Source organism: Saccopteryx leptura, chromosome 5 (assembly GCF_036850995.1).
Source record: "Saccopteryx leptura isolate mSacLep1 chromosome 5, mSacLep1_pri_phased_curated, whole genome shotgun sequence".
NCBI lineage: Eukaryota > Metazoa > Chordata > Mammalia > Chiroptera > Emballonuridae > Saccopteryx > Saccopteryx leptura.
This window is the reverse complement of record NC_089507.1, coordinates 153,524,848-153,536,884: the sequence shown is the minus strand read 5'-3', so window position 1 is coordinate 153,536,884 and position 12,037 is coordinate 153,524,848.

The window sequence follows — 12,037 nt, the reverse complement described above, 5'->3', positions numbered from 1 at the left end:
TTAAAAAGCTAAAGAATTATATGTTGTTTGAAGATCTAAAACAATTGTTTGAGAAACCATTTCAACCTATATTTTCAGAAATGCATTTCCAGTCAATATACTTGATCTCCTCTATATTTGTGAAATTTTTTTGTATACTTTACACATTTCTTTTGAGTTTTAGTAGTTTGCATTTTTATACAAAATAATACAATTTGTCCATATTTAGAAATATTCAGCAAAAACTTTTACATATTATTGTCTTTTAATTCTCAATATTTTCTTTTTACCCTGGATATATCCATTTCCTTAGAAAGAATTCTTTTGACTGTATGTTTTCCCTTTTTGTACTTTGATTAGACAAATACATGATTTATCTGTTTCTCTGTGTCTGCATGCAAGCGTGCATGCCAGGAAACAGAAAAGGGGAGAACAGGCCCCTGGGCAGACTACTGACACTGCACATGGCGACTGCCCCACAGCACTGACATCCTAGGTAGGTCTAGGGGATCCAGTGTGGGCACCCATAGTGTATGTTACCCATAAAATTGTCTCCATTTGTAAAATGTGCCAATAGTAAGATTTGACTTTTTAATGGCTCTTTGGTATATGGTACATTGTCTTTGTTTCTAAAATGGTATCAAGGAAAAGCTCAGTATCCCACAAGGCACACAATTCTATTGAGGAATATTTGATAATATAACCATCTAAAAAAATAGACGTATAGTTTTATACCTTCTTATTTAACAAATGGTAAATAATTGCTCATATTTATTTGGCTCAGAGTTTCTGTATGTCCAACTGGAACTTAAAGAGTAAAGAACTCTTTTGTAAATCAGGACTATAGTACTAATAAAGAATTGATAGAATAGATGCATGAAATAATTAACACTAGTAATTTCCTGAAAATATATTGTTTTCTTTCTTCTTATTACAAATACTACCACAGACTTACAAAGTAACTTATCTAGGTAGAAATATAATCCTGTAAGAAAATATATTTGTAATATTATATGATGGGAGATGAAAACTTGATTGCCTCTCCTCAATTAAGAGTCTTGTAATTTTTTTCTTTGGTTTCAATATAACTTGTTATTACACACTATACTCGTTTTGAAAAGTTGTTCCCAAAGGATTCTGGATAGGTCCCCAATATGATAAAGTCAATATGAAATTAATTGTGGCAAGTAAAGAACATACATTTACAAAAACAGAAAAAAAGAGCTAAGTAGAGTGTATAAAGACGACCTAAAAATATTTAGGACAGATGATTGATTAACACTGCTACTGGTAATTGGGGATCTATGTAACATAAGATGTTACAGGTGGTAGAAATTATGGATATGAAAGGTCTCACTTTGACAGATTTTGCCAGTGTTTTTAATACATGTCCCATTCTAGCCTCAGAGAGAGTTGGCTTGTTTGAGACACAGAAATGCTTGGCATGCTGACTTAAATGACCTGTTATTAACTCATTTTGTCGCCTCCAGATAACTACATTGTACCTGTGGAATTAGAGTCTCCTTTGAATGATTTTTCAGAGTTGTCAAATTAGCATCTATGGGTTCCTGTGGGGATAAGTGAAGATCACTAACTCAGAGACGAAGAAGGCATTTCTCAATGACAACATCCTTCATTTCTTCTCCAAAACGCAGTGACCTATTTTCTTTTCCATTTCTCAGTTACTGAGTTATTTATATTGAGTAGAAATAAGAACATCTGCTAATTATCAAGAATGGATTTATGAAAGTCAGAGAATTCACATTCTAGTAGAGAGTATAAAATATGATTTATTTTGACAATCATGATGGAGATAAGCCCACTGTATGTGATAAGGGATATGGGAAACCTAACCTAGTGTGGTCAGGTGAGAGATGGCAAGGAAGTTATCTAGATGATAACAGCTGAGCTTTGCAGACTGGAGGGGCACATCCAGAGGAGCAAGGTCAAAGGGTGACAGTTTTAGTGAGAAGCAGCAGCATGTGCAAAAGCAAAAGGTGTGACCCCATAGGGAGGTATATGGCTTGAGCACATGGGGTTTTTTTTGTTGTTTTTTGTTTTGTTTTTTGGAGGGGAGGGGAAAATAACAGATGGGATCACAGGGATTGGTGAGGCTAGACAAGAAGCTGCAAAGATATGAGGGTGATGGGCTATGGAAACATTGTAAAATGAGACGTGACATGGCCAAATGGATGCCTCCCAAAGATGATCCTGACCACTGGGCTGGAGGATGATTTGTAAAATAGACTGAAGTGAGGAGCCAACAATTAGTAGTGAGGGCACAAATAAATATAAATGCTTATGTAGCATTTAACCAGGAACTAGATCAAATAAGTGAATTATGCATATTAACTTTCCTATGAGATACCTATTTTGGTAAACCTTATTTTTGCAGTGGGGAAATGGAGGCACAAAGATGTTAAGTAAATGTCCTAAGTTCTCAAGGCTGTAAGTGTCAGTTCTAAGATCTTTAAGCCATGCAGCTGAGCCTGAGCTCATGGTCACTCACTTCTCCATAGAACCTTGAAAAACCTGAATATGGGCACATGCTATATTTAGGCAGTGTGTTAAGTACTTAACTTACGGTACGCCAATTTTTCTGCATAACAATAGCTGTAGGTAGGTAAGAGTATTATCCCCATTTGATGGAGAGGAAACTGAGGCACAGTGAGGTCAGATAGAACACAGAGCTAATAAACGCTCGAGCAAAGGTTAGGGCCCAACTGCCTCATTTCAAAGCCTATGCTTCAATCACTGTGGTTTTCTCCATCAGGAAGTGAATGCTAGAATTCCACAGTCACTCTAACTATTATTGAAGCATTCATTTACTGACAGAAAGGCATCATAGAGGTTAGAAGCCAAAGAATCCAGAATGGATTAAAATAAATCTGCCAAGATTGGAATCTGTTCACACCCTTTGATATGACTGCACATGTCCATTTCCTTGGCTGACATCTTTCTTACTCGATTCTGAGCTTTTTGAAGAAAGGGAACCTAATTTTTATATTCCCAGATAGGCAAATTAATGAATGCGACTCATCCTTTGAATGTTCCAGCACTGGCAAGAAAGTCTTTGAACAAACAAAGGGTGTGTACTTGCCTATGAAGACTGCTACAGGGCAGATTTTCACAGGGAAAGCATTGGTATTGTATGATCCAGAGGGTCGCCGCTAATCAGAGGTGGCCACTTAAATTTGAATTTGGTAAAATAAGCAAAATTTTAAATTCAGTTTCTAGGTGTTACCAGTCACATTTCAAATCCTCAGCAACCACATGTCATAGCTGCTATAGTGGATGACACAGAGAGCCCTTCCATCAGGGCAGAAAGTTCTAGGAGGAATCACGTGCCCCCTCCTATCCCCAAAATGTCTGTGTCCAAACCTTGTGGACAGCTTCTTACAAAGCACTTTTCTGGGTCTTATTCAAGATCTACTGAATCAGAATTTCTTTGCAGGGAGTCAAGGAATCTTCATTTATTATTATGCACCTAAACGATTTCTTTTAAGAAACAATGGTTTAGACCTTCAATTTTTGATTACTTGAGCCTAAAAACCCCTCTGTTCAAACAAAGGCTTACCCAAATCCCAGCTAGTAAAACAAGGACAAGTGGAGCTGGTAGAAGTGTGGGCATGATAGGTCTGGATGCCAACCTGCTCACATGCAACACTAGAGAACAGAATTACCGAACCTCACATTTCAGAAGCTACTGGCCCCGCAGCTGCGGGAGCTGCCCTGCAGCTCTGAGGTCCACTCCCTGAGGAGTGGGAGGGTAGACCATGTGAAGATGGACTTAGCAGGTCCATCTCCCCAGGGCCCCTGGCCCACGAACTGGGCCTTGACAACATGAGGAACATTTTAACCATGGGTATCTGTCTGCACAACTCATACGTGGCAAGGTTTAAGGAGTGAAATGTCCGTCAGTAAACCAGGCTCAGAGACAGATAGCCCTGGTGTCGATGGGAAGTGGGGAAGTGCATGGCTCCCCTCACACAGCTCCTGAGGTTCTTCTCAATACGATAGTGTGGGCAGCAGTGGTGGCCCTAAAAACCTCTGAGTTGGGTCTTGGGGTTTGGGGTCTCCACAGCCTAGACTCTAGAGGTTGATACAACACAGAGCAGGAGAAGAGGCAACTTCATGAGGAGGTGAGGAGATACAAACGGAACACTGGGAAACGGCGACTTCCATCTCTAATCATTGGCAGAGGGGATCCAGGATAGATTTCAGCTCAGGTGCTAAGTACAGCTGTCACTCAAAGCCCCAGTGTGTGTGGGAATCCTTTGCCACATGGATCTGGGCAGGATAGCTGGTTCACACAGCCCACACCTCAAGGTCAAAGTAACACCTCCTGCTGGGTTTCTGGGGTCGGTCCACTTCCCTACCAGAGCCAGCTTACTGCATTCCCTTGCAGCAAGCCCTGTTCTGGGACTGTTATAAGTTAACAAAGTTTGTAAGCTCACTCTGCAATCTCTGAAGGATGAGTGCCATGCAGTCGTGGGAGGGCCAGGCATCCACCCGTCCTCATTCTTTCATCCCAGCCTCAGCCTAACACCATCACCGGCATCTACACAGAGCAGTTCACCCACAAGTGTCAGATAATGCCTATAACGTCCCCATTACAGCAATAACCTTGTAGACGACATCTTTCGTCCTTAGTAAAATGCGGGTGTTTCGGCATGGAGTGTTGCATCCTCTGGGTGGGTGACAGTTGAGCGCTGGTGTAGGTGATTATCTGTGTGTGCAGAAAGGCCCACTGACTGCCATCCATTGTCCTGGCTCTTCCCAGCTCTGATAGGTGATAGCATTTGTGTGTTATATTAAACTAGAGCAAGGGCATCCATTGAATAAATGAACAAGACAAAGACACGATGTTATGCTTTTGAACCGTTTTTTTTTTTTTAATTTTTAGGGTTTCCTTTGTCAACGGCAGTGCATATCATTTATTTTACTTAATCTATTAGAATGACACTTGCCTCATTAAATTAAGAAATTTTAATTAACTAATGAAGATTTCATTATCTACCCTTTTAATGTTCACATTAGGGTAGGCCATTTTAATGACAACTTTTATAGCTAAAATTAAATGTTTCTAATAGATTTAGCTAAAATTTGCAAATAATAAAGCATATTTTATCTTTATTTTATTATTCATGATATATTCAATTTAGCCGAGTGGCAATGACCTGGATTTCTGGGTCTTCTCTTTCTTCTGCTGACAAGTCTGTGCTTTACTTACGTAAAAAGCTTGAAATGCCGATACATCAGAGTTGTAATATTCATGAACTTCATGGATAGACCCATAAACAAAGGATGCCCTCCTTTCCCTGCTGTCATATGTAGAGAAAGGCAACCCAGAGTGACCAACACACATACATATCTCACAACTTAATCAATGTCAATCCAGGTAGTGACAGCTTGGCCTGTGTTTCCTGGGTCCCATGCCATCCAGAAATGCCTTTCTATGACACTCCTAGGGGAGGGTCATTTGGCCAATGTCTGCAGACTCCAGGGGTGGGAAGCTTAGACCTCTCAAGAACCACTGGTCAATTAACCTTGGGTTGATTTGTAATATGTTCTTTGTATTCTTTTTACTTTACATGTGTCTTGTTTTTCTTTATATTCATTTAATGCTAGACCTACCTTTTGGATCCACTCTCCATTCCTTTATTGAAATGTGCATTCATTCTCTAGTACATTCCAAACTCTGGAATGGATAGAAACTGGAGCTAGACGAAGCGAGTCTCCCCCTTGCTCCACAAGTCTGAGGACAGCAACGGAGCCCCTTCTCTGCTTCTCCTCACTCCCAGCGTGGTCAGTTCTCCTTCACGTGGCCTGTGGTCCAACCTCATCCCACCCTGTGGCAGCGACCAGCCTACTGTGGAGGCAAGATTCCTGCCTGTTTTCTTCTGACTCTAAATCAGCGTGTCTCTAGAAGGGACTCCTTGTATTACTAAAAGTATGAATCAGATCGTCTGGGGCAAGAATAGACGGAAATCTTTCTGTAGGGGATGGTTAACTAGATGTGTCAGCACCTGTCTGTCCCACTGAGTCACTTTCCAAAGGATGCTTATTTGACTCTCTCCAGCTGGAGAACAGCTTAGCTTCCCTGGGAAGGACCAGCATCACACTGCAACAAGATTTGCTTGCACCCTGGTCAGGATACAGATACAACACATGCTCTCATCTTTTCCAAGCTCATTGCCCTGGGAGGGTTGTGGTCCCCTTAGCAGCACTTCTGACTAATCGGCTATTACCAATGCTCAGAAAACTAAGTGACAGCAATGCCTTGACCATCTGTGTCCAAAAGCAGGACAAGCAGAGCCCACTGAGCTTTCTTCCCATGCGGACTTACGTGTGGGCAGTCCCTCTGGGGTAACTGTGACTGTGCCTTTGGTGTAAGTGTTGGCCATACTCCCAAGGGAGCAGCAGCGTCTCTCCCAGAAAGATCCAATACTCCCATTTGCCAGTTGTCTCAGGATAAATGTTCTTAGACTGAGACACTGATGAGTGTAAATGTCCACCTGTGTGGGCACCTGGGCATGAAGTGCAAAGGTCATGCTTACTACAATGGAGGAAGAATCGGAAAGAAGTGCTGTAGCCCTGGGCACAAGCAGAAGATGCTCAGGTTGTAGGTCATACTCCACACATTGGCCGTCTGCGCCCTGTTGGGACCTTGCATTTTCCTGAGCATCTGTGAGACATTGGTCAAGCTCTATAGATCTCATGATCCCTGATCTGTGGCTCTGTTTTCAGTCTTGATCTATAAGCCTGCCTTGCCCTTCAGCTCTCACCCTACGCCAGTATCTTGGCCTCCTAAACCCAGGCATCCCTGCAGCGCTAATGAAAGCCCTTCCCTCCCCTCCCCTCCTGTCATTCCCTCCCCTCCCCTTCCTTCCCCTCCTATCCCATCCCATCCAATGAGCAGCTCCTGACTCCTCTAGCCCATAAGTGCTTCTTTGCCCTGAGAACCACAGCTCTGGCTGCTTATTTTTCTACTGATCCAAGGTGGCTGCCTTCCCGACAGGTTGTTTCTGATTCACTTTGCACCTGGATCTCTGTGTTTCTCTGCAGCAGAGTTATGGTCTCTTGGGAGGGTGGAGGTGAGGCCTGGAATTCTGCATAGGTCTTCGCTGCACAACCCCGCCCCCTTCTGCAGCCTTAGAGGTCCCGAGCAAGCTGAGAGCCACTTCTAGATGCATGAGCTAGAACATCATCTGGGATATCTAGCAATATCAGTGAATTTGGTCCACTCCATGGCTATATTCTTCCCTAGTCAGTCTAAAACCCATAAATTCCATTTCCCACTCATGTTTCCTAGGTTTCCGACAATATATATTGGCACAATTTCCATCCTTCTTTTGTAGATAATTTCCACCTGAAGAGCATGAAGAGATACGACTTTAGGTGGGTCTAATGACAATAGGAGGTGGTTGTGATGGATTTTAAAGAGATTAGTCATCTACTAGTAAGGCATCTACCCCAAGTAAAGTTATAATAAGGTTTGCAGATATAAGAAGATGAGTATAGGCCCTGGCCAGGTGGCTCAGTGGATAAAGCGTCAACCTGGTACACCAGAGGTCACGGGTTCAAACTCTGGTCAGGGCACGTACAAGAAGCAATCAATGGGTACACAATTAAATGGAACAACTAAGTAAAACAAATTGGTGCTTCTCTCTGTCTCCCTTTCCCCTTCTCTTCCTCTCTTGCTCTCTATCTCAAATCAATGGAAAAGAAAAGTAAATAGAGGCCTGGCTGACCTGTGCTGGCCCAGTGGAGGAGGCCCCAGCCTGACATGCTAAGGTTGTCAGCTCAGGGCTCCTGGCTTGCCCGGTTAAGGCACATATGAGAAGCAACTGCAAGTTGATACTTCTTGCTCCTCCCTCTCTCTAAAATCAATAAATAAAATCTTAAATAATAACAATAAAATAAACAGAAGGTGAGTCTAATTTCAGTGTCGAGGAAGAACAAGAAATTCAGTGGCAAGGTAAGTCCAGAGGGACTTGGAGCCCAAGATGGTCAGCGCATCTGGATCCAAGCTCACATTCTCATGCCGAGTTTTGGTATCTTAATCTTTCCCAGTGAATGTCCTAGCTTTTACACGGGAAACTTGGCAAGACTCTGAATTCAACTGTTACTGTATTTCAGCAACTTGCACAATAAATTGCTTTGTTGATTTTTTGCAATATTAGCCCTATGGCTATAAGAAATAAGAGTGTATTTTTAGAACCATCTTAGAAGCTCTCTGCGCCTCCCTGACTATGTCTGGAGCTGATGGTTAAAGGACTAGGTTTGTCATTTTATTTCTGTGATTTCTCAAGTACCCTCAGAAGAATTTTCCCATACCACAGTCCCTGTGGTCACCGTAACTTCTAGAATGGTCATGTGCAGTAGCCGCTTGGGCTTCCAAGGCATGTCTTCAGTTGGTACTTCCTCACTCCACCACATTTAACCCCAGGTGATAGGTCGATCAATCATGATGCTTTTGCACGCCATGGTTTGTTAATATTTCATCTTATTGGCAAAAAACAACAACAACACACAAAAAAATTACATTCAAGTTTAAAGACACAATCAAACCAATCCCTAAACTTCATCTTTGTGTGTCCATCTTCTGAGGCTACTTCCAGTAACAATTCTGTATCAGTCAGGGTCAAATCAAGAGACATTCAAATACAGTTGTTTGAACAGCAAAGATTTACTGTAAAGAATTATTGACTATAATGGTTATATCAGTTCTATAAAGGAGTAGAGTACTTAAAAGAATTCCCCAAGGTTAATGGAAATCATTTAAGGAAAAAATAACCTTGGCAGGCAGGGGGTCTTCTCCAAGGATGGAATTCACTTCATCGGAGAAGGTGTGGTCTGTACCCTGCTGGCAGAAAATTCACTGTGCTGCCTCAGGTCAGAGCTGGTCCACAGACACCACGCAGAGGTTGGTAGGCAGGGAATTGCAGCTAAAACTAGCAAACAAAGACACTCTCCTGGGTACAGAGAGACTGAGGCCCATTGGCAGGGACCTCAGTCCCTGACTGACAAGCTGGAAACCTATTATGGTGCCAGTAAGGCTGGGAAGCTGGCCACTGGAGTGCCCATGAGACTCACTGGATATTTGCCCACAGAGGTACCACTGGAAATCAAAGGGAAATTATCCACAAGGGGTGCCACCAAAACTTAATAGGGATGAGCACAAGCATATGTCCCCAAATGAGACATCATCAGCGGAATGATAGAAGCAAGAAACAGCACACCAAAGTCTAGGAGAGAAGCCCCTTTCTCCCGGAATGTTCCTCCAGTGCCCTCTACTGAGAGAACTAAACATTGCATGAGCTGGCAAAACTATTTACAGGGTCCTTCTAATTAAGAGAAAGCAACGAAAGGTGGATTGGAAGCTGGAAGGCAATAAATTGATATTTAGCACAATAGCATCAATTATTATGATAACAATTAGCATTTTATATAGTCTTTACATGTTGTCAGATTATCTTTAGATTTATTACCTTATTTCATCCCTCCAATTTTTAAGTTCACATAAAGGATAAGGAATTTGAGGTTCAGAGATGTTGACTTACCCAGTCTCACAGCTAATAAACAAAAGAGCTTGAGTTCAAGTGAGATTTCTGACGCACCACAAATTCTTCCTACTAAACTTCCTGCCTTCCCCTGTGGAAACAGGAAGAAAGGGACCCCTACTGCCAATACCGGTGAACACATGTATAGTGAAGGCCCATTGTGTGCCAGGCACGTGCTCTCCGCTCTCCCAAGGCTTACAGTCTAGAACAGGCTTCACAAATGTCATCTTAAAAGATAAATATGAAAAATAATATTTTGTTTTGCAGGGCAAAGAAGCACAATCAAGGACATTACAGAGGTGTTTGTATAGCCATTTACAACGTAAAAAAATCTCATTTCAACTCATAAGGTGTGCCGGTTGTAATAAAAAGTCTATTAGTTAATAGAAAGTTTGCTGATGTCTGGTCTAGATAAGGAGATTAAAGATGAATACACGTGTGACTACAAAGTATAAGAAGGGCACAGGAGAAAAGAAACAGCTCCCTGGCAGAAGTAAGGAGATGGAAGGACGGTTAATGAAGACTGAGGACCAGGGAGGTCGTGTCTGAGGGGCGGCACCTGGACTAGCACCCAAAGGGTGAGTTGTTAGTTGGGCAAAGAGTGGAGGACAGAACATTCTGGGCAGAGGCCACACACACACACACACACACACACACACACACACACACACACCAGTGGAACTGGAGCATGGAGACAAATGGGAGGCAAAGACGGAGATTAAAGAGGAAGTTGGGGGCCAGGTCATCAGATCATCCAGGGCCTTGCGAAGAGGCAGTCAGAAGCGGTCATCGGGCCTGGGACCAATCAGCAGCAGAAGGGAGGGGGAGAGGGAGCAAATGCAAGGGCAGAGCTGGATTCAACAACCACGGGGACCCCCCAACCTCACAGCCATGCCCGTGAAATGCTGTTATGTGTGTCAGCCTTTCAGGAAGGTCTGCCTTTCAAGCCCCCGGCCCTCACCAGCACGCATTCCTTTCAGGTCTGGACTTTGATACATTCAAAGAGAATTCAAACCATCTTTCTATTTCATAATTTCATCTGTCGCTCCCGCCTGGACAGAAAGGGCAGGGAAGCCGATGCCTGCCTCCCTCCCCGGCAGCTGGGGCAGTCAGAGGTCCTGGAATAGGACATGGGAGCAGAAGTCGGGGGACCTGGGTCTTTGTTCTGGCTCAGCCCACATCTCACCTTTCACCCTCACATCTGGGTTCTGGTTTAATTGGTTACAGAGATCCGATCATGTCATAGTTATGAGCACAGGCTCTGGCCTCGGATGCTCCGGGTTCAGTTCAAGCCCGTACCGTCCTCCATCTGTAGAACGTGGGCCATGGGACTGAGCCTCTCTGGGCCTCTCTCCGCTAACCCGTCGTCAGGACGGGATCATTTTGGTATCGAATTGGCAGGGTTGCTGTGAGTAGCACATGGGTTGTATGAAGGCTTAGAACAGTGCCTAGCACATAGAGAGCGCTTGCTAACTTTCATAACTGTGTGATACAGATAGAAAAGTCCCAAATATCACCCCACTTTATAGATGATGGACATGAGAAACGATAAAGTCAAGCTCTTGCCTAAGATCACGTGGCACAGCTGGTTCTCAAACCCACGCCGTCTGAGCTCAGGCTAAGGCCCACTCCCTTTAACACCATATTTCAGTGCAGTTACCTTGGGCAAGTCAGGTGCATCCTGACTGATGAGCCTCCGTGTCCTCAACAGTAAGACAATGGGCCTGGAGGGGAGTGTTTGATCCTAAGTTCTTTCCTTGCTCCCATCATCATATCCTTACAATCTAATCTGGGGACTGACTGTTTTGAAACTAACTCTAGTCGTGTCTGTGCACTTGACTTGGGGTTTGCCAGGGTGCCAGGGGCAGCACTGGGCAAGGTTGTGCCAGCCTTCTCAGTACCACCCCTTTCCCAGGCGAGCTCTGTGTCAGCTGCCAGCCCCCGCTCTGCTCTCCAAAAGTGCCCTTGTCACATAGAATTCTCTCTCTGACACTGTTTCCCTTTAGAAAGAAAGTAAATCATAACTTCTCACTTGAGCATTTCTGCTTCTAGTCAGACCTGCTTTAGCCTGAAGTTGAAAAAGAGTATATTTGGTTGGATCACATTTCAACTCAGTCTAATAGATATTTGCTTAAGGGGGAAAAAAGGTTGAAGAAAAAAGGGAAATGTCAAAACAGAATAATAAAATGGTCTGTAAACAGAAGCAGGTTTTCTGCGATGCGTTACCCCGATAAACCCGATAATGGTTCCCAAATGCACTGTCCTGGGCGGATGCCAGGCAGAGCGGCGGGGGCTCCGGGTTATTTTTAATTTTACTGTAGCCAAACCATGACCTCATCCCAAAGGAATGCCCTCCCACCAAAGGGCTGTATTGAGTTATTTGTCGGCCAAAATTCATTTGAATGTGGATTCATCGGAAACATGTGTGGCCACAGGAGCAGCCGAAAGGGAGATCTGGGCAAACATGGGGTTTTCAAGGAAACCCTTGCCTT